At 35.6% G+C, this 23,835-nt stretch overlaps 1 protein-coding gene across 7 annotated transcripts in view; it reads left to right on the top strand.

The window, feature by feature from the left end:
- ROBO2 (roundabout guidance receptor 2) overlaps positions 1-23,835 on the top strand; it is a 1,305,913-nt gene that overhangs the window by 504,960 nt on the left and 777,118 nt on the right. The gene's annotated exons all lie outside the window — the stretch shown is intronic.

Below are 23,835 nucleotides of genomic sequence, written 5' to 3'. Positions count from 1 at the left end.
AGAGATAGAGTACCCAAAGAAGCAAACTTAGAAAAGCCTCATTACTGACCATCTACCCTGTCCCCCAATGCTGAGAGTCAGAGTTTGTTGGAAAGGGTATGGTGGTGACCGCTGGATGGCAAAGTTAGTTGAGGAGATACAGAGGAGCTGTAGCTAGCATGAAACCATCTGCCAGGCTCCCATGGAAACTTACTGGGAAAGATGCCTGCTTGCAAGCTCACAAAACTTACTAGGAAGCTTCCCTGGGGGGTGCTGGTGAAGTTTGCAGGACGTGAGTGCCACTGGATGTCCTTGACTTCACCAGTAGTCATGTGCTACGAATTATAAATTGTACTAGAAGCAAGTAGAGGACCCCTTCCTCCTATAGTGTCCCCCCAACAACTTCTACCAACAAAGGCTGAACATCCTGCCAGCTGGAAAAGAATATACTTCAAGGATCCAGCCTCAGTATCATGAAACAGGACAAAGAAATGTGGATTTGAAGTGGAAAGACACTGAGTTGATAGGGGTGCCTTGGAATTTTGTAGAAGGTGCTTGTCTTAACACAAAAAAAGTTCCTCCTTATAGAACTGAATAGGATGAAAAAATGTTGTAGTTTTCCTCTCAATATAAACAAACAAAAATAGTCCCCCCCAAATAGGTGGCTTTTAATTCATGGATTATCTTCAATCTGAGAATTTGCCCTCTTACCTCCCCAAGTGCTATAATGGACCTCAACAAGTTCCTTACCCGTATGTAGAGCAGCCATGAAGGAAAGTGTTGTTAATAGGCTAAACAATAAGAGAAGTCCATCTTCTTAATGGTCTTAGCTTAAAAAAAAAAAAATCTATAGTTTATATTATCCCCTATTTTCACACAAGACAGGGTCTGTTTCATAGGATTGTTGTGACCATCTCTTCGATGACCCTGTCATTATCAGTGCGAGTAGTGAGAAAACGAAAACCAAAGCTGCAGATGTGTTCCTAGAGCCATCTGGCTCCTTTGGAAGGTAATTTACTTACCTAAAAATAATCACATGCATATGGACACCTCCCCCCTTACCGTAACATATTCCTAAAACTGTTAACATTCATCCCATTGAGTTTACGAAAAAAGCATTTCTCCTGTGCATACTGTTCTTTTGTTAATATTCATATGTGGTATCTAAGGAAAAGAAGCAACACTCACACATCCTAGGAAGCAGAAAAAAAATCTGTTGATTAGTTTTTTTTTTTTTTTTTTTAAATCAAAAGCATTCTTTTAGGCACATTCAATCAGTGGGTTTGTGTTTTTTCTCTTAAGTAGCTGTAATAGTGCAACATTTTGAAGTAGCAATTTAGAGTTTGATTCCAAACTAATTTTTCATAAGCAGAGTTCTGAAAGGTAGATTTCCAATAGGCTGTGATCATCTTTGAAAATGTCTGGTTGTGTATAGCCCTGCCAATGTTGAACATTTGAATTCTTCAAGCATGGCATTCCAATCTGCCATCTAGAAAGAATAACGTTAAGGCACAGCGTAGGCTCTCATACATCATCGTACTGTTGTTTGGTTGAATAACAATAAAGACAGTTTAAGGTTGTGGGTGTCATTCAACTACTTTAGTGATGTGATTGTGGTAGCCATATTGGTCCAGAATTTCTCTTCAGCAATTAGTGGATGAGCTAACTTATTATCACATAACATCTTTATACTCTGAAATGGTGGTGAATACAGAGGTGATGTCTGTGCATATCGGCCAAGTGGTCTTCAGCTAATGGTGTGCTGGAATGGTGTCACTCCGTAATAAGATGAACATGCTTTTCAGGACTAGATGTATGGAGGACCACCCATGGGTGGTTCTGTCCTCGTATGGGCTCATTCTGGAATCTCTTAAGATTGAAGATATAGGACATATAAATACCAAACCCATTGCCTGTATTCCAGAATATAAGCTAGTTCTCTGTTAGTAAAATTGGTTTAAAAAGGAAACCATTGATTTTATGCTGGTATCCGTAATTTTACCTGACGTATGCGTACCCTAAATTATAATGATGCTCTTTTACATTTTTAACTTGTCAAAGTGTTTTTAAATAGCCTCAAAGTAAGAGCAAAGTAGAGAAACAGCTGTCCCTTGTTATTTTTGTTTCCTGAATACAAATAGTCTTAAATTGCAGTAAATGGAAAGGTTGGAATGAATTCAAACACTGCTTGTTTAAATACACTCCGCCTGATGTTTGTGTGTTGGAACCTTTGGAGAGGGCAGCGCTAGAAAACGCTCCACATTAACTTGTCGCGTGTAACAATATACGGTTATGGCTTCTCTGTCGTTTGTTAGGTAGAGCTGCCTCGGTATCATTTGGAAATGTTTGTGACAGTAAATCACAAGAGATTTGAACGAAGACATCCGAACAGCAGTATTAACTCCTGAAACATGTAGTGGTAATTTTTATTTTAACTCCTCTTAGGAAAACAAGAGCCCTTTTGGACTTACACAGTTAACTGAGCTCAGTGGGGTATTTGGGAGTTTTAGATTTGAGGAAAGGAATGAATGGATACATGTAGTCTTTGCTCTTTCTTTCTTACTTCTGATCATTTGCCATTTGTGAAGTTGGTCTATATGTAAAGGCCAAAAGAAGGTGATTCATCTGTTTTTCCTCCAAAACCCATTAGTTTAAGGTAAGCCCTAGTCCCAGGATGTTCTGTATAAATAGAGCTTTATCCAACAGTTTTATTGACTGTGTGGAATTGGAAAGATTGTTGAACAAATTCTTTCCTTTCGATTTGAGTAAACAGCAGCACAGAACGTTAAAGAAAATTGACCAAGGTCACATTTAGTGGCACAGTCTTAAATGAGTTTTTGGTGTTCAGACTCACCCTCCAGTATTTTTGTCATAAAATCATTTTCACGGTTCAGTTTAAGAACAGTGTACTTACTCTGCAGAGCACGTCAATCAGCCACTTCCTCCATATTCATTATTACATTATTGCCTAATATTGCAAACTATTTTCCTAGTGGTCTTACCCACAAACTCAGTGGCTCATAACAGTCAAGCTTACAGAAAACGTTGTTATGCTCAGCCTTGGAAGTTAAAACTGCTGTGATGTGACTACCTCACAGATTCTTGAAAGATGGTAAAGTGACAATACCAGCCAAGGAAAATGAAGAAAAGAGACTAAGGACCATTAAGAAATTAGACTTATTTGTTGGAGAAAATAATAATAAACTGTGAGATAAAGATCTTAAACAGTTGTAGATAAAAGAACCAACTGTTCTCTATCCCCACCACAGCTCTAGACTAGGGAATAAGGTAAAGTAGTGATGTCATTAGATGTGGTCACAGACTGATTTAACACAGCGCCCTGGGGGTGCGACTGGCTCAGTCAGTTAAGCATCTGCCTTCAGCTTGAGTCGTGATCCCAGAGTCCTGGGATGGAGCCCTACATCACACTTTCTGCACAGCGGGGAGTCTGCTTCTCTCTCTATTTCTCCCTCCCCTCCCCCGATCCTCTCTCTCTCTCTCTGAAATAAAAAATAAAATATTAAAAAAATAAAATAAAGCAACATCCTGAATGCAATATCAAGAGACCTGAATTCACATCTTGGCCTGGTTTTGTGCCTTAGGATAAACTAATGCCCCTTTTCTGAGTCTCAATTTCTACTTCACTGTGTGGCCATGAGGGATAAATGAAATAATATATAAAGTCCCCATCTTGCACAATGCCAGCACATGGTAGGTGTTCAGTAAATTATTCCTATTTTTTATTTTATTTATATATTATCATTTGTACCTTATATCATGTATATTGTATCAATATATTATTTTGATCAGTTATTTAAGTTAATACCATTTGATTCCTATTACTTTCCCATCTAGATACTATATAAATGTGTATAATTGGATATTAATTTTCTATATAACTACATATATAATTATATAGAAAATAATATATGTTCTATACATATATATACTTATATTTATAATTGCATAATTCTTTTTTACTTATTCTTAGCACTAACTTAATGTTCAATGTACAGTGTGGAAGGAGAATGAACAATACAACTTATTAGTACACTAAAATGAGTACAGCACATAAGAAGGTGTGTAATACTGAAAGGTGTGAGCTATGTTTGAAAATTAACTTGTTAATTAGGTCCTTAGAGGTACTTCCATTATTAGGTGAGAATTTTCTAGGCTTTTTAAAATATCATCAAATAGTCATTTTTACAATAAAAATCCATGTTTGTAGGACATCTGTTTCCACATAACTGACAAAACATATCTAAGTGTATCCAATCACCTTGATATGCCAATCATCCCTCATCGTCTGTGTTGTTCCTGGCCCTTATATAGTCCAATGGCTTTTGAATAAAATTCACATGCCATTCTTGTCAAAATACAGAACTCTGGTTACCTCTTCTCACAAAGAAGCAAATCATCTTTTCCCTTTTATAATACACTGCCTTGAGTCCCTCCCTTGCACCTTTTTCTTTTTTCTTTTTTTTTTAATTTCTTTTCAGCATAACAGAATTCATTGTTTATGCACCACACCCAGTGCTCCATGCAATACATGCCCTCCATAATACCCACCACCTGGCTCCCCCAACCTCCCACCCCCTGCCCCTTCAAAACCCTCAGATTATTTTTCAGAGTCCATAGTCTCTCATGGTTCACCTCCCCTCCAATTTCCCTCAACTCCCTTCTCCTCTCCATCTCCCCTTGTCCTCCATGCTATTTGTTATGCTCCACAAATAAGTGAAACCATATGATAATTGACTCTCTCTGCTTGACTTATTTCACTCAGCATAATCTCTTCCAGTCCCGTCCATGTTGCTACAAAAGTTGGGTATTCATCCTTTCTGATGGAGGCATAATACTCCTTAGTGTATATGGACCACATCTTCTTATCCATTCGTCTGTTGAAGGGCATCTTGGTTCTTTCCACAGTTTGGTGACCATGGTCATTGCTGCTATAAACATTGGGGTACAGATGGCCCTTCTTTTCACTACATCTGTGTCTTTGGGGTAAATACCCAGTAGTCCCTTGCACCTTTTTTCTAGTCAAATTGTCATCTTAAAATGTTTCCCTACATGCATCTCCTAGTTCAGCATCCTCCCTGTCTCTTTCCTCTTAGCCCACAAAAAGCCCGAGTCCTTTCAATCCAATTAAAGACCCTCCCTTAATCCTGCCTCCCCTAAATCACTTTCCCTTTTGATTTCTTCCCATAACCTCCAAAACTCATTTAGTCTATATTTGCACTTTCTGCCTCCTCAGCTTTCATGGGTATCTGGCTCTCATCTTCCTTTCTCTCGGTTCAGTACTGAAAATGTCCTCTCAAAAATGCTAGTTATTGCTAAACCCAGTCATGTCTTTTCAGACTTTTTGTCTTGGTTGATGTCCTGGCAGCATTTCATGACATGTCTTCATTTCTTCTAAAAACTCCTCCTTTGCATGACTCTCCCTGTACTTTATCCTTGTTTTCCACCTCCATCAATTCCTGTCTTGGTTTCTTCTCAAATTCTTTTCCCTCCACCACCTTTTAGATGCTGTGTTTCCTATGGCAACACCCTTAGTCATCTTCATTTTCATGTATAATGAGGAGCTTTCACAGATATTATGTCTTCAATCCTGGCCTCTCTTTTCTGAAGTCCCAGCATAGATTTTCCAATGGTTTCCAGAACACAGTTTCCTGAACACCCACAACTCAATCTGTCTCCTTATTCATGTTCTTCCTTTGATATTCACCATCTTGATTACTGCAAGAAATATTTGTGTATCTGTGGACCTTAATCACTGTAATATTCATTTTTCCTCATCCTCACAACTGACAAGCCCCTATCAGTTTTGTCAGGCACCTCAGAAACATCTGTTACTTCCCTGGGCTCAGTTTTTGCTGATATTACTCTAATTCTTTGCAGAGTTCTCCCTTTTTATTTTTTTCTTTTCTAATCCAGCTTTCATAACTCCAACAGAATATCTTCTCCAAAGCAATATCTAATATTATCTCCTACTCAGAAAACATTTGTTTGTTCCTTATTGCTTACATAATAAAACACAATATTTTTAGCATTTTCCACAATCTGGACTTTGTCACATCCCACGTCCTTCAAGCAGTCCAAGAATTTTTCAAAAATGTTCTCTCCTCCATGACTTTGCTTATGCTGTTTCCCTTTCCTGCCTGTTTATTCTACTCATACTTCCAAAATATAGATCAAAAGTCCCACTGTGGCATAACCGTTAGAATTATCCTCATTATCTTATAGTCATTCTTTTTGCTAGCACTCAGCACAGTGCACTTAGGTCTTCTTCAATAGATATTGACCACAATTACTACTGTTATGTACAAAAGAACACCTAGAGACATTGAATACATTTAGAAGCATCCTGGTCAAAAACATCCTGGTAGATTAGTAAGAATTGGGGGGTGGAGCATTTTATATTTTTAATCATTATCTCTCTCTCAAAACTATTTGTATATGTAATAAAATGAATATTTTCAAATTAAAAATATGCATTTTATAATATGATAAGTCCAATGATCTATTTAAAGAACTTTAAAAACACATTTGCTGATTTTAACAAATCTACAAGGCAGTCTTCTCACATAAACAATATGGATTATTGTGAAAAATCTACTAAAATATCTAAAGGTGTGAATTTGTATAGGCTATATTTTTAGGTATAACATTACATAATGTGTTTCTTCTAGAGAGAAAAAATGAGGCCTTGATTTTAAGTTCCTTTAAAAATATCTATAATATTAAATTCATCATCTTTTCCTGAAGACTCAACTAGTTGTAGGTGACCATTGCAGTCACTGACTCCTGTTTTACATTTATAAATTTGTGTTATCTATCATTCCATTTTCAGCCATTTTTTCCTTTCTTTAGCACACATATCTTTGTGAGTTAAAAATTATTAATAGCTTCTCATTATCCTCTTAAAACATCACAAACAGGAGGGGGTGGGATTATGGACATTGGGGAGGGTATGTGCTTTGGTGAGTGCTGTGAAGTGTGTAAACCTGGTGATTCACAGACCTGTACCCCTGGGGATAAAAATATATGTTTATAAAAAATAAAAAATTTAAAAAAAAATCACAAACAAAAACTATCATTGGGGTGCTTTGTGTTATATTTCATAGAAATTCCAACATAAATTGTCTTAAGCTTTTTAGAAGACTTGTTGGATCATGTACCTATAAATGGAAGAATTTGTCTTAGCAAAATTAGCTAAATTTTGTGCTGAATGGGTCAACACAGGATCAGCTTTATAGCCAGGCATGCTCACTGGCTCAGGCTAGGATTACTGGAATTTACTGGAATAGAAAAGAATACTTATTTGTTTAGACTAGTCAAAGCAATCCATACAATGGAGGAAGAAAGAAGAAATCAATCCCTTTCAAATTACATGATTGCTATACATGAGGGGAAGGTTGAAATTAATAAAAATGAAGGTTGGGAAGACAAGTACAATGACCACAGTAAGATTAATTAATAACTTTGACTTCATTTAATGCTTTCACTCTGAAATGCTCTACATAAGACTGAAAATATTTAACACAAGTCAATGAATTAATTAAGGTACTTTCGTATTATACGCAAAGAAAGTAAAGACTTATTGAACTAATTTTCAATTTAATGTGTCTCTAAATAAGCATAGAATTTGAGGGCTGTTGGATATTATGTCAGACTATTTCCTGCTCATTGTTAAAATCAATATGAAGTTATAGCACACTATTAATGACAAGGATTGCAGAATTTATGTAAGCCTCAGTATTTGCCCTAAAGAAATTAACAACTTTGATTGTGGAGACGACACCTAAACACATAAAATGATTGAAAAATGAAACCATTTAATACATCATAAAGTGCTATATAGAATGGTGATATAAGATAAATGCTCCCTTAAGAAAGGGAAGTGTCTTTGTTGACTAGACGTAATGGAGGTAGGCTTCTAGAAACATTTGGGAATTGATATGATCCTGGAAAGGTGGTACAATTTGGATAAGTAGAAAAAAAGGCAGAAAAACCCATCTGAGGTAAAGAAAAAATAAACAAGTAAAAATGATTACGGCAGGCGTTGACAGGGTATGAGTACATGTAGAAGTGGAGAAGGATGGGACAGGGAGGTGGCAAAGAACAAAATGGCTGCCTAGAGATGGAAATTTTTGTTCAAAATTAATATTAGAGGGCATTTTATTGTTAAGGTGAGGATGGGCTATACCTAAAATTCTAGTACAAGGACAGGTTTCAGAGGTATAAAACTTGGCTTCATCTGAGGGAAAACTTGATCAAAGCAGAAGTTTTTCAAAAATGTATCAGTTAGACTCATCCAAATTTGGACAGTAAGAACAAAGAGATAGACTAAGGTTCAATTTTGGGGAGTCTTAAATCCAGTCTCTTAAATCCAGTGTGACAAAAAGTGTGAACGCAAGTATCTTATCAAAAATCAGTTTCAGGGGGAGCCTGGGTGGCTCAGTGGGTTAAAGCCTCTGCCTTCAGCTCGGGTCATGTTCTCGGGATCCTGGGATCAAGCCCCGCGTGGGGCTCTCTGCTCAGTGGGGAGCCTGTTTCCTCCTCTCTCTGCCTTCTTCTCTGCCTACTTGTGATCTCTATCTATGAAATAAATAGATAAATAAAAATCTTAAAAAACATTCTTTAAAAAAAATCAGTTTCAGGGTCAGGAAGTGCAGAAATGGGTTAGGACTTTTCAACTTTTACAAGGTATGGGATCTTGAACAAGTAAATTTACCTCATGAGATTTTAGCTCCAACATTTATACCAAAAGTGGTTTCAAATATCTATTAGGTCTGAATATATATTCTGAAGATGTTAGATATATCAACAAAATAATTTTCTTTATCATTTCTTTTACTCCTTGAGAAACAGGTGGCAAAGTGTGACAGGATCACACATGCAGCCCCCTCCTCCAAAGACAGACTAGTATGTAGTAATGCCACCACTTATCAGATATTTCAGCAAAATTGTAACATTTTAAGAAAAATTAAGTTTGTGGCATAGAGTGTTTTGTCTGAGAATTATGAGGAACAAACCATTTAAAAGGCATAATGTTATGTGGAAACACAAGAGTGTTGAGAGAGTCAGCAGTTTTCATTTAGATCTTGATTGGTGTTGTATGGCTACATTAATAAAGATGTCTACTACACATTGACATGCTGGTGAGAATATATTAAAAGTGAACTCACAACAGAAGTTATCCCTATCTCACTTAACTTGTACACCCACACACTTATGTACTGTCCTCTGTTCTTGCACACCTGTTTAGTTCTTCCCTTCTCCCTTATCTCCTCCTCTCCTTCTTCCTTCTCCTCATCTCACTCTTGTACACTTGTAAATGCATGCACAGGCACACCCACTCTCAAAGAAAAACAAGTTTTAAGTCTAATTCTTCCAGTCAATTAAAATTAATTGAAAGTGCCCACTATGTCCTTGTGCTGGTTAGATTTAGAGTCCGAAGTTAATAGCACTGTTCCTATTGTCTTCTTAATAGTAGAACTATCCAAATACCCACTGGTCATTTTGTTACTGTATTCACCTAAATTATGAATTTAGTCCACACTGCTTATTATATGGCTTCCTCAATGAGAAGATTCGTATATGTATGCAAATACAGGCAATCTCTTCATTGGCTCAAACCGTTTTTCAAATTATTGAGATAATCCCTTTTGTTAAATACAAATAAATTTTTCTGAGATTTGTGGTGGCTGTTTACAGAATTCTGATGGACCAAGAAGTGGAAAATAAGTTTTAATATCTATTGGAAAAATTCAACTAAGTCTATACATTCACAATTTTGTAAAAGCAGAAGAAATTACATCTTATATGTAATAAATAAGAAACAATTTTTATGATAGTTGTCAGTATACATTGCAGACTTCTTAGTTCAAATGAATACTCAAGAAATATATTATTGAGTTGACCACAAAAACAAGTTACAAGTTACTTTTTCCTGAATGGTTTAGAGCCCTGATGCTTATCTCATCTAAATCTTAAAACTTACTTGAAATATTGAAAATTTGGAAATCACATGATGAAAAAATTTAAAAATAATCTAAAATAATTACATGAGGAAAATTTTAAATATTTGCCAATATTGCCAAAAAATAATTTGTCAATATTGGCAAAGCTTAAATAGAAATTTTTGGTGTTACATTCTATATGATACATAAAGTGAGTCATTTTTAAAATCAAGAGGAGACACCTGGGTGGCTCAGTTGCTTGAGCATCCAACTCCTGATTTCACATCAGGTCATGATCTGAGGGTCTTGGAACTAAGCCCAGGGTCAGGCTCCACACTCAGTGGGAAGTCTGCTGGAGGTCCTCTCTCTCTCTCTCTCTCTCCCTCCCTCTGCCCCTCCCACCATATGCACTCTTTCTCTCTCTCTCTCTCTTACACACACACACACACACACACAAATAAATAATTTGAAAATAAAAATAAAATAAGAAATTTTATAAATGTACACACAAACATATATATGCAAACACAATATACAATGCATTTTAGGTCATAGTCACTAATAGATATACACACAACAACATATATATTCAGTTTTTATTTGTTGTAGAATGATCATTGATGTATACGTTTAGTCTGACAAATACTACAATGATTCTTAGTTGTATTTCTCCCAGAATCACATAATTTGCTTTCTACATATTAATTTCTTTATGAAATACAAGGCTTTTCAATGCAGGGTTTTCCATATTGTCAGTACTTTGTCAAGGGTGATGATAAGCTTTTCCAACACAGTTCTACCATTTTGTTCCTTACTTTTGCTCATTTAAATTGGTTTTTGAAAATCCATGGTACCTATTCTAAAGAAAATATTGTGTTTTTATCTGCAATTCACATTCTAAAATCCAAGACCATGTACCCTATATGTATAAAACACACAAAACATTTGACTTTTTAATTTCTGAGAAGTCCTTTTGAAACAACAAGAGGATGGGCATCTGGGTGGCTCAGTGGGTTAAGCGTCTGCCTTTAACTCAAGTCATGATCCCACGGTCCTGGGATTGAGCCCTGCATCAGGCTCCCTGCTCAGTGGGGAGTCTGCTCCTCCCTCTGCTCCTCCCCTACTGCTTGTGTTCTCTCTCTCTCTCAAATAAATAAAGGATATCTTAAAAAAAAAAAAAAAAGACAAAAAGCAGATAGCTGAGAAACAGCATGAAATGACATTTGGAATTCTTGAATTTGGAACCAAGGAGACTAACTCAGGGCTAATTCTGGAATCAGCTTTGCCCCACTTGATAGTTGAGATATAGTAACAATCTCTATTATATCTTGTATTTAGTAATGGTGTACCATTTGAATATTTGTTTTTAATTATTACTTGTGTTTGATTAATATTTATTTGAACAGAAATTATAGTCATTCAGCATATATTTGTTACAGGACTGAATAAATGACTTTGAAGATGTAATTAACACTTTATATCCTGGCAGCTATCAATGAGGGATTTCCTTTATGATCTTCCACTGCACTTCAGTTTGGCATGATATATTTCTGATACGTTTCTGGTAGTTAAATATTTTATGAGGTTTTCCCATGTGTCAGAGATTTAATTCTTCCCAATGCTATCTTAGATTAAAAATATATCCTCTGCCAACACCACCATCTTTGGCCCTTACATTCTTGACTTTGGCCCTTTCATGAGTGAACTTGCATCCTCTTAACTGAATACCTTGTTCATGACTTTTAACCAGTGTGCTAATTTGTTAGTCTAAAGTCTTTAACTATTTAAAAAATTCTTAACTATTTAAAAAATTCTTAACTATTTAAAAAATCTTTATTTAAAAACATTGACTTTGCCTTTTTTTTTTAAGATTTTATTTATTTATTTGACAGAGATCACAAGTAGGCAGAGAAGCAGGCAGAGAGAGAGGAGGGGAAGCAGGCTCCCTGCTGAGCGGAAAGCCTGATGCGGGGCTTGAACCCAGGACCCTGGGATCATGACCTGAGCCAAAAGCAGAGGCTTTAACCCACTGAGCCACCCAGGTGCCCCTGACTATGCTTTTAATAGCTTTATTTTGTTAAGCTTTTTGCTTGTATTTTGTGTCTTCATTTTTATTTAGTCCACGCAAACTTCTCTTTACCCATAGAGAGTCCAAATAGTTTATAATTTCCCCTTTGATTTTCATTTGACCCATACATTGTTTAGAAGTATATTATTTAATTTCCAAATATTTGGAAATTTTCCAGGTATTTTTCTTTTATTGATTTCTAATTTAATTCCATTGTGGTCAGAAAAATTATTTTGTAAGTCATGAATCATTTTGAATTTATTTAGACCTACTTTATGAACTAGGATATAGTCTATCTCAATAAATGTTCCTTACATGCTTGACAAGAATATTTATTCTGCTTTTGGTAGAGTGTACTACAAATATCAATTAGGTCAATTTGGTTGATAGTATTATTCAAGTCTTATCTATTCTTAGTGATTTTCTGTCAAAATGTTCTATCAGTTGTTAAGAGCAGGCTACTGAATTATCTGACTATAATTATAGAATTGTATATTAAATTTATTATATTATGTTTTATTTTATGACAAAACACCTTTTCTCCTGTCATCTACATGTTACCATCTACATGTATTGTATTTGGATACTGCATTTTTATTACAGTGTTTTACTATAGTTTTCCATGCTATAGTTTATCATTCAAGCAACTTTATAAAACCAAGGAAAAGTGAGTTGAAGAAGACGGATCTTACTTTACACTAAATATTACAGTTGATACATAGTTGAACTACTTCAGATTTTTTGAATATTTAAAACACTACCTAATGCGTATAATAAAAAGCATTCACTGTGCTACGTGACTTCAGACTAATCATTAAGCAACTTACAGGAAAATAAGAAGAATCAACTACCTTAATAGGTATTTCCTTCATATAAATAAAAGAATTTATACAAAAAGAGTTGGGATATTTTAAAAATATTTTATATCCCAAAGAGGTAAACCATTTTAAAGTATTCTTACCATCATATACAGTTATTCATGAACTTTTTATGTTTTTAAAAGTTCCAAACTTAACAGAAAATCTCAAACAGTGCAGTTAGTTCACATACTGCCTTGACTTGGACTCACAAATTAACATTTTACCAGGCTTATTTTAGCATCCTCGACTCATGCATAGTATTAATATATTACTATTGTTGTTGACTCATTTGATGGCAAACTGCAGAAAACATATCCCCTTACTCTAAATAATTCAAAGGTTATCTCCTAAGAACAAGTAAAATCTGTTCTGTAGTCATAGTGTAGTCAAATTCAGAATATTTAACATTCATACCATATACTATCTAATATACAGCCTATATCTAAGTTTTGTCAGTTGTCTTAATAATATATCTTATGGCATTTTTTTTCCATCTAAGATCCACTTGAGTATCAGACTTTGAATTTAGTTGACTTGTCTTCTTAGTGTTCTTTAACTTGGAGGATTTTCCAGTGTATCTGTGCAGCGTTGTTAAAACTAAAGGGGCAATACTTTTCGCCTAATGAAATGTGAATGCACATGCTGTACAGTATTCAAAAAATATATTACTTAAGCCCATTTTTGGGGATTTTGCATAAAAATGCCACGTACTTTTGGGGAATAAAAGAATGTCTAGCATTTACGTAGTTATGTGTTCTGAAAAGAAATAGTTCTAGTCTTTTAGAGCATTCAGTCATAGACCTGCCTTGGTATCTTAAGAGCAGTCAGTCAGTCTTTTTAGCTCCCGTGAAAATCACATTGTATAAATTACCATGTAAACAAAGTTACTCTATAATCACTGGGGATAATTTTTAAATAATTGTGTGTGTGTGTGTGGGTGTGTGTGTGTTTAATTTTAAAATGTCCTTTGCTGATATGTCCAGAAATTACAACAGTGCTGGTATGGCATTGTTGTTCAGTGTTAGAACTCTGGAGGCAGACTTATTTTTAACTCTTACTCTGTCCCTTATTAGCTGGGGATTGTTGCATAGGCTTTTCAAAATCATTAATTTCAGTTTCTTCATCTGTAAATATAGTGGATAAAAATAACCCCCATATGAACTTTGTGCGCTGAATGGTACTTGATGTATGTTCAATAACCATTAGCTATTATCAGTTCATAAAACCACCAAACTAAGATCATTTCTTAAATATTTGAACATTCTGCTTTACTGCAACCGGAAGCCACTATGTACACAATCTACATTTTCTTTAACGTATAATGCTTTAAAAAAGAAAAGTGACATCATTAATACATGTAAGTTGCAGAGCATAGGAAAGTAGCCGTCCAAATAATTACTTTTGAAAATATAAAAAGGAAGAAATCTCACAGCAAGTATTCCCCAAATGCAAAGAGGAATTAAATATTGAGAACCAAAATGCACATTTAAAAAGTATTTCATGGGACAGTATGGTAAGCACTGAAGGAATTCGATAGGACACAAACTTTGAACCCATCCATGGCAGAATTTAAAGTCTAGTTGATGAAATAAGGCACACAGGAAAATACAAGAATTTGTTGAGTAAATACTGTTAAGGAACCTAGTTGAATATTAGCACTATACAGCAATGATTGTTATAAAATTTGAACAGAGACGATACCATCATGGATTTAATACTAAAGAAAAGGCTTTACAGAGGAATTGGGGAATTGGTTTGCACTTTGAAAATAGGTAAGATTCAAATAAGAGGAAAAAGGAAGAAATTTGGAAGGAATGGGTGCTGGGTATCCTATTCAGGTAAATAAAGATACATAAACACACACGTGCACAAAAGAATAAATTAGTCCACTTAGTGTAAAGCATTTGTTTGGGTAAAAGTGATGGCAATGTTGGAGAATAGAGCTGATCCAGATCCTAAGGGATTGATACTTCATTCTGCAGACGATCATACTAACCAGAAATTCCAAAGTAGGAAAATATCACTACGCACAGTTCCTGAGTTGCACGCATCCAGAGTTTTTGGTTCAAGTCTTGCTAAAATAAGAAAAAGAAAATATTATAATTATAATCAGAGCTCAAATATTCTAAGGGAAATTTGGAGACAACAAGGCAGGATTTGGGAAGCCATGGATAAAAGACAAGTAGGAATTACAGGAAGATATTCATAATAAGTATGTTCCACTTATGACCCACTTTTTGCTTGGGGCCATTCTAATTAAGAAAAGAAACTCCAACTATTTTTTTCTGTTTTTGTGACACATGCCCAAGATTCTAAGTCCCTGAAGGGAATGCCTCTCATGGGTCTGATGTAAACCACATGCTCACTCAATAGCTATAACTAAGTGGTAACTAGAAAGCTCTGATCCATTCTGTTATAGTAGTAGAAGGAAGGCAGATGGATTTCCACAGTATCAAGACTACACACAGTGAGCAGAGATATTTTTCTAACAGAAATAGGAGTGAGGTTAAGAACAGAGGAGGGGTAATGTAAACCAGGTAGCCCCCCCCAAAAAGGAAGTGTCTACAACATATTAAAAGCAACATTTTAGAGAACTGAGACCTTGTAGCACTGTGCATGAGCCACTGGAACAGGGAAGAACCAGATAGAAACAATTACAGACTTGGACTATTCCAGATATGTGATAACATTCTGGACTCAGAGACCCATGTGACCCCAGATGACAGAGCTTCTGACTTCCACACAGAGATTTCTAACACTCTGCTGTGCACCTGAACAGAATTCCTCTGCATTTTTTCAACATATCTGAAATTTGGTCTTTATAATTCCTATAAGCTAGAGCCACAAAAATATGGAACGCACAGTTACAGCAAAGCCACACTGAACTGGCCAGCATTCATGGAATTTGTTTGGGTGAGGGCCAGTCAATGACTTTTTGTTGTTGTTAGGAGAGAACATTAACAATTTAGACATCCCTGTCTTCTCTTTTTACTGTACATGTAATAAATCTAATTTCATCAGCCTTTAAAAGTGCCAATGAAAGATAAATGGTAGCTTTTTAAAAAGGTACCACAGAGGAACATGTAACAGAAAGGGCCATTGGTGTTTTTTTCATGCCACTTCATTCAGTACGTATGAGAAAATGGAGGATTAGACATTTCTTAATGCTTGAGATGGGAAGACATCTTGCATACATAAATCTAAAAATATTTTCTTACGGCGAATTAAAAGTACAATTTAATACAAATTTGTGTCTGGCAGCTAGCTGGAGCAGAAGTTGTCTATTTGCTGCAGCTGATGCCTATCAGACTCGGAGGCGCAGTCTGTACCAGCTGAAGTCTGTCAACGGGGAGCCCAGCAGAAGGGCAACATGATAGTCAAAACAGGATGAAACCACAGTCTAAACAAGATGACGTGAGCATTTGTGCAATTAACAGCATCAGCAAAAGTAAAGTTGTGTTTGGAATATTCTGCCAGGAATCCCAAAAAGGCAGGATGCTTATTTTGCCACAGTAATGTTATGTTATATCTGGCTAAATATAATCAATGGCATGATGGGAAACTCCGCATGGACAGGGGTAAAGGGTACAGGAGAAGCTGATGATGACAAAGTCTAAGACTGAAAACGTATCATAGCGCTTCCTAGTAGGAGCAGAGCCCATTTCAAACTTAGTATTTGTGCCATCTCTCAACTATAAGTAGAGCTTGTCTGTTGGCTGCTAGCATTGTGTCAGTCATTGTACTGGCTTTTCAGTGGTCATTATCTGATTTAGTTTTCCAAACAAATTATGTGGTCCACATTATTAATCTCATTCCACAGATGACGACAAAACCACAAAGGAACAGCTTCAAACACCGCTGTAGTGGAAATGTTAGACAAATCTAGGTGGAAATGCCAGTTCTGCTGTGCCTAAACTCTAGGGATTTTATGTAAACCACTGTATTTTTCTGGACTTGATCATTCTTTTTTTTTTTTTTAAGATTTTATTTATTTATTTGAGAGAGATTTATTGAGAGAGATCACAAGCAGGCAGAGAGGCAGGCAGAGAGAGAGGAGGAAGCAAGCTCCCTGCTGAGCAGAGAGCCCGATGCGGGGCTCCATCCGAGGACTCGGAGTTCATGACCTGAGCCGAAGGCAGCGGCTTAACCCGTTGAGCCACCCAGGCGCCCCTGGACTTGATCATTCTTATGTAAAGTATAAACTTTGGACATGTATAAGGGCTCAAAGGTTATTTACTGCTTTTTACACGATGCTTGATACGATGCAAGTATTCAACAAATGGTGGAATCGATATTATTATTGTGCTTATTAGGAGTAGAACTTTAAAGGCATTTTATAAATACATCCTCGTTTATGTAATTTTCATAGAAACTCAGATGGTTAAGAATACTGGTAACTGGGTGGGGGACATTGAAGGAGGTCACGTGATGTAATGAGCACTGGGTGTTACATGCACCTGAGGAATAACAGAACTCTACCTCTGAAACTAATGAAACAGTAGAGGTTCATTAATTGAATTTAAAAACAATAATAATAATTGAAGCTAGTAATTACAGTTGCTAACCACCGGCACAGCGCTAAGGATCTTCTAAGCAGGGGCGCCTGGGTGGCTTAGTGGGTTAAAGCCTCTGCCTTCAGCTCAGGTCATGATCCCAGCATCCTAGGTTCGAGCCCTGCATCTCTGCTCAGCGGGGAGCCTGCTTCCTCCTCTCTCTTTGCCCGCCTCTCTGCTTACTTGTGATCGCTGTCAAATAAATAAATAAAATCTTAAAAAAAAGAAAACTCTTAAAAAAAGAAAAGGATCTTCTAAGCGTTGTCTCATTTCTTTGTTTTAGCTCTTTATGAGTGACTTCTTACCTGAATTTAACTGCTCAAGGACAGAGGCCTTGGAGGCTTTGAATCCAAGTGCTAGTTTTACTTCAGAGCTTCTCCTTCTCTAATCCAATGCTCATTCCACCTGTCTATTCTTTCCATAGATTTAAAGATAACAAAAATAGGTAACATTGTTTACTATTAATCTAGCAAGTCAATCTTTACGGGATTTTCATTTGACATATCTCATATATAGTATCTTCTAATTAGTTGTATTTGTTTTTTAAATGCCATCAATTATAGCCTTTGCTCACAATTTTGTCCTTAATGATGATTTTAATAGCAATATTTTTAAAAATATAGAATAATTATGAATGTCAGGTTTTATTCAAAATCAGCTTCCATAAGAAGGTTTGAGAGGTACCAGAGGACTCAAAGTAGAGTGCTAGCCCGTCTATAGTGCATTACATTGTTGCTCTTGTAAATATTTTATGAGTATTAACGAGAAATTTAAATCATGACTTCCTCTTGACAGGAATACAGGGGCATTGACCTCTGGGGTTAGTGCAATTTTCCTTAGTTCAGTTTCCTTAGCTAGTTCTTGAGTATACAGTCATAATTCCTACTACCTTATTTTTGTATTCTTATTGAACTATTAAGATTTGCAAGATTTTTATATCAAAACTTTTGTGATGATTTATAGATTTGGTGGAATACACCCTCTTCATGTGTCTAAGAGCTTGCTGCTATTTGAGAGCAGAATACATAGCATCTGGGGGCTCATTAGAAATGCAGAATGTGGGGCCAGACCCCAGATCTGCTGAATTAATACCTGCATTTTTCCAAGATCCCCAGGTGAATGGCCTGTACATTAATATCTTAAAAGCATTGTTCTAGAAATCACAAGCAGTAAAAAGCTTTGCTTTTGTTGGACACAACATAACTTTGATGTATAGTGAGAATGGGGGAGATTTAGGATATCCTAATGTGGTAGCAAGAAGAGTTTAATTGCAGGAGAAAAAAGAAGAAAAACAAAAGACCTGATATCCTTTCAGGTGCAGAAAATATGGTGGAATTACTGAACAGTATTAAATGTAGAATGTATTAAATGTAGAAGTTATAAATTTAAGGGATTTAGGTTATTTTATTGACTTAGTGAACTTAATTTCCTTAGAAGAATTCTGGCTCCTTGTTGCTAAGGGACCTTGTTATCTTTATTTGTTTGTTTCCCCCAGCACTTACATTATTTGTATAAATAGCATGTTTAGGGTTAAAATGGTTCATGTAATGTTGTTTGTAATTAAGTAGATATGAGTTAGTTTGGATGCAACTGTTATAAATGATAGTGTAATCTCTTGGGCATATAATATGGTTTTCTAATCTTCCTGAACAGATTTCATATTACCAAGCAATTTTAGTATAAATTCTTCTGGATCAGTGAAATTTTCACACCAATAAATCAGGAAATGTAGAAAGATCTGTATATGTAGTAAACCACATGTGCAAATTAAACTACCTTATCAAGAGAAATGATTTTTCATATTAAGGCTGTGGGGTTCAGATCATGGAACAGTAGTAAGTGGAAACCATGTATAGTTTTTTTTTTTAAGAAAAATGTTTATATATTATTGAATTTAACTTTACATGCTTGAGTCCCTGCCTTTTCCTCAGCAGTTTTTCTCTGAGCTTTACTTATACCTGGATCTCATTAGTTCCAGAAGTGTTTTATCCCAAATAGGATTTTGGGGTTCTAATTGTGTATACTTATAATATGCCTACATCTATATACCTAAAGCTATCCGTGTCTCTGGAAAGCAGAGTTTGTGAGGTTGAATTGCATTGGATTCTATTTTCTTTTCTTGGCATTCAATCTACAAGTATGGCTTTTCCTCCAGGGTCTCCTTCTTTTGCCTAAAACTAAAGAAGGAAGAAAAACCCAAGTCTTTATACACTAGCAATATAATGATGTATTTACTTCATTCGAAAGATCCACAGAGTAGAAACTTTAGGCTAGTGAAAACAATGGATTAGGGGTAGCACATTGGAAGAGAGGGAGAGGAGGAGAAAGAGGAACATGGAGGAGGAGGAGGAGGAGGAGAAGAGAAAGAAAGAGAAGAGAAGAGGAGAAAGAGGAAAAAGAAGGAAGAAGAGGAAGAGGAAAAAGGGAAGGAGGAGAAGAAAAGGAAGAAAAGACCAATAATTAAACCAGAAAGGCCTGCTAAAAGATTTTGTTTTAAGATTTATTTATTTATTTTAGACAGCACTAGAGAGAGAGCCTGAGCAGAAGGGGCTGAGGGAGACTGAGAATCTCAAGCTGACTCTGAACTGAACGTGGAGCCCCCCGTGGGACCCCATCTCACGACCCTAAGATCAGGACGCAAGCTAAAACCAAGAATCCGACATTGAACTGACTGTGCCACCCAGGTGCCCCTGAGAGACCTTTCAGACAATATCCAAATTGTTTGTAGCCCGGACCTTATATGAATATTCTCAGTTTCTCAAATTGATGAAAATATAGTCATGTTTTTTGAAACTTAGAAAATAAAAGATTTTATAGCCTTCCAGAACCTAATAACCTTGGTTTAAAACAAGAGTTAAAACTCCAATACCATAGTTAACAAAATGAAACTTTGGGTTTTTTTTAAAAGCAATTTAAAAATGCTTACTTCTCATCTGTGTTCTAGAAATTACCTTATGGTTAAGACATTTTATTTTTTTTTAAAGATTTTATTTATTTATTTGACAGATAGAGATCACAAGTAGGCAGAGAGCCAGCGAGAGAGAGAGGATGAAGCAGGCTCCCTGCAGCAGAGAGCCCGATGTGGGGCTCAATCCCAGGACCCTGGGATCATGACCTGAGCTGAAAGCAGAGGCTTTAAACCTCTGAGCCACCCATGCAACCCTGGTTAAGACATTTTAAAAAATGAAATGGTATTTAAGCCCTTCTGATAGAGTATGTTATCTAAAAATCTTAAAATGTTTAAAGCTTCTGAAAATTTTATATAATGTAAAATGTCTGTAATTTGAGGGACTATAACCTTTATAAAAATTATTTTCAAAAATCAGCAGTAGTAAACAGTAATTTAAAATTTACAATGTATTTTTACATAAATTATCCCAATTAGTTTTTAGTTTAACTAGATATTGTTAACATGTCCATTTTTCAAATGAGATTCAGAGATATAGAATGGCTTAACCCAAGATCTCAAGATTAGTAAGTGTGGCACTTGGATTCAATCCCAAGTCTCCTGTTCCAAATCCTTTGTCCACAGCATTATACTATTATTACCTCATTCAAGTAACTAAGTCTGTCACTCCCTTTAAAAGTTAAAAAGTTTAAAAGTTAAAGTTCATTGTGTACCCATTTGACTTTTGATCTCCTTCCTCCATGGTGCTTCAGACTTTCTTCAAAAACGTTTATACATAGACATTTCTTCACTTTTGTATTCCCTTAATTTTTTTCAGTATTATGATGACCTTGATTTGTTCCTCTTGAATTTTATCATAATTAATTCTGAAAACTTGTAGAATTTCTTAAGGCTATTTTGTATTCACATTCTTTTCCTCTATAGTGCTGGAGATGTCATTCTCCATAACTTACCTGTAAAATTAAAGATCATGTTCACTCGTGTTCACAATTCAATCATCAAAGTCACTGGTTAAAATTCTTAATAGTACGTCTAGAACTAACATTGTGGAACATGACTTATGTCACCTGAACTTGGCAGTGGGCAATCAAATACAACGCATTGCCTCTAATCCAATAGCTCTGTGCTATAACCTAATGGTGGTTGAAGCAAGGCAATGTATCCTAATTTAGTGATGACTTTTTGGCATGTAGTATGAAACCAAAACTTTAAGAAATAAAATTGTATTGGATCTACTGCTTTTTCTTAGTTGGTCATGTTTGTCATTCTATGATAGATGCAGTTGATCATAAAGGATATATAGACATAGATACAGATACAGATTTAGCTACTAAACATATATACTTTACTATCAGTTAACAAAGTAGTTATTCTTTCACACTGGTAATTAACAGAATAGTTATTCTTTGTACATATGCTGGTCCCTAAAAGAAATATTTTACATAGATTGTTTACAGCTTACTGCGGTGAATATGAAGTTCTGTCCAAATTTCACCATGCAGACATTCTTACCATTTGTACTAGCTAGATTATATTCATAATGTACATATGGTAAACATCTTAACATGTTTAGAAATCTAAAAACCTGAAAAATGAGTGAATTTCTTGTGCTTTCACATTTGTGTCTCCAAATGACAGTTTCAAGGGGCAATACAGTAATCCCCCCTTATCCACAGGGAATTGATTGTTCCAAGATCCCAGTGGGTGCTTGAAACTGCAGATAGGACCAAACTGTGTATATTTCCTGCTTTTTCTCATATATATGTATATATATATATATACATATAGATGAACCTCATATGATATGATATCACACATCTATGATAAAACTTAATTTATACTTCAGGCACAGTAAGAAATTAAGAATAATAACTAATAACAACATAGAACAATTATAACAATATACTGTAATAAAAGTTGTGCAAATGAGGTCTCTCAAAATATCTTCTTGTACTGTATTCATCTTTCTTTTGATGATGTGAGATGATAAAATGCCTGCATGATGAGATGAACCAAGGTGAATGACACATGCATTGTGACCTAGCATTAGGTTACTCTTGACCTATAGGGACCTCTCCTCCTCAGAAGGAGGACCATCTGCTTCCAGACCACCGTTGACTGCAGCTAACTGAAACTACAGAAATGAAAACCAGAATAAAGGGGGACTATTGTACTTCAATTTACTATTAATGAGAGCAACTTATTATTCTCAATGCTCAGTATGTTGTCTGGGCCAAGAGTGGTTTGGGAATATTTTGCTCATTATGTTTGTACCTATTTAGTTGTTCTTCTGAGGTCATATAAGATAAAATAGCCTATGTGCTTAAGCTCTATGAACTATTCATGATTCCTTATACTTTTTAAAAGTCATTATAATTAAAAACTTCAAAATTAGTTTTCTGCATGTTCCCTGTCAATACGCTAGCAGACAAAGACAGTCAATATATAACATATTCTCCGTGATCATTGCTATCCGCTTTTTGACCAATACTGCTCTGTTTCTATAATTTAGTGCTAATGCTGGTAGGCCTCGTGATTCACATCTTTCCTGGAACTTAATTAAATAATTGAACAACAATCAACTTATTCACTCTCAGTGGCCCCACAAGCTGGAAATGTCAATAATAATTCTCCTTTACAGGAGCAAATTCAGTGTTAATTTAGAGCTATTGGTCAGCTTTGTTAAATATGCCAAGTACACACTTGGTTGTGTCTACTTATTTGATCTACTGTTGTATGATTTTTTTTAATGTGTCTTTTTTTATTAGAAGATGTGATGTAACAGGAACACTGTTCCTATTACATATTCAGAAAGGGAAAAATAATATTTCAATACATGGGCAGTAGTTTTCTAGAAGTGATACCTAAGGAATACCAGTCTCCAATATCACTTAAGATAAATGAACATTTTTAAAGACATTGAAATAATATTTATCATAGTTTGAAGGCCACAGGACGGTGTTGATCCCAGTGTTGATCAGGATATGCCAGACCAGCTACCAGAGCAGGTTGATCAGGCCAGGCTTGAATCTGTTTACCTTGTCTCTAGATAGAGTTCTCAGGTAGCTCATTCTGAAACTACATGTTACCAACACACAGAAAGGATCACACTGAGTGAAATGTACATGAGACTAAGGATGAATTAAAATAACTGTTAATTTTAGTGAAAGATAACTGGAAAGGAGACTACATACTTGTGTTTGGAGGTTGCCATATAGTCTGTGTATAAAAATAATACTGAAAAATGTTTTCTTATAAGAAATGTACTTGAGTGAGCTGAGAGAAGGAAGTCACAAATTTAGATAATCTGAAAAGTCATCCTTAGCTAAGAGAGATACAGACACCCCATGGTCTTTGTCAGTGCAACTAAGTATTCCGTCTGGCAACTGAAGCGCTCTCAACATAGTTCACAGCTTGATATTATCTGTTTTTTTTTTTCTTCAGAATATGCTTCTTTTGATGACTTATTGTTAAGAAAAATTAATATAATTATTGTGTGAGGGCT

This window comes from Mustela nigripes, chromosome 2, assembly GCF_022355385.1.
Source record: "Mustela nigripes isolate SB6536 chromosome 2, MUSNIG.SB6536, whole genome shotgun sequence".
NCBI lineage: Eukaryota > Metazoa > Chordata > Mammalia > Carnivora > Mustelidae > Mustela > Mustela nigripes.
Note: the sequence above shows the minus strand (reverse complement) of the source record. Positions and strands in the feature narration are given on the sequence as shown.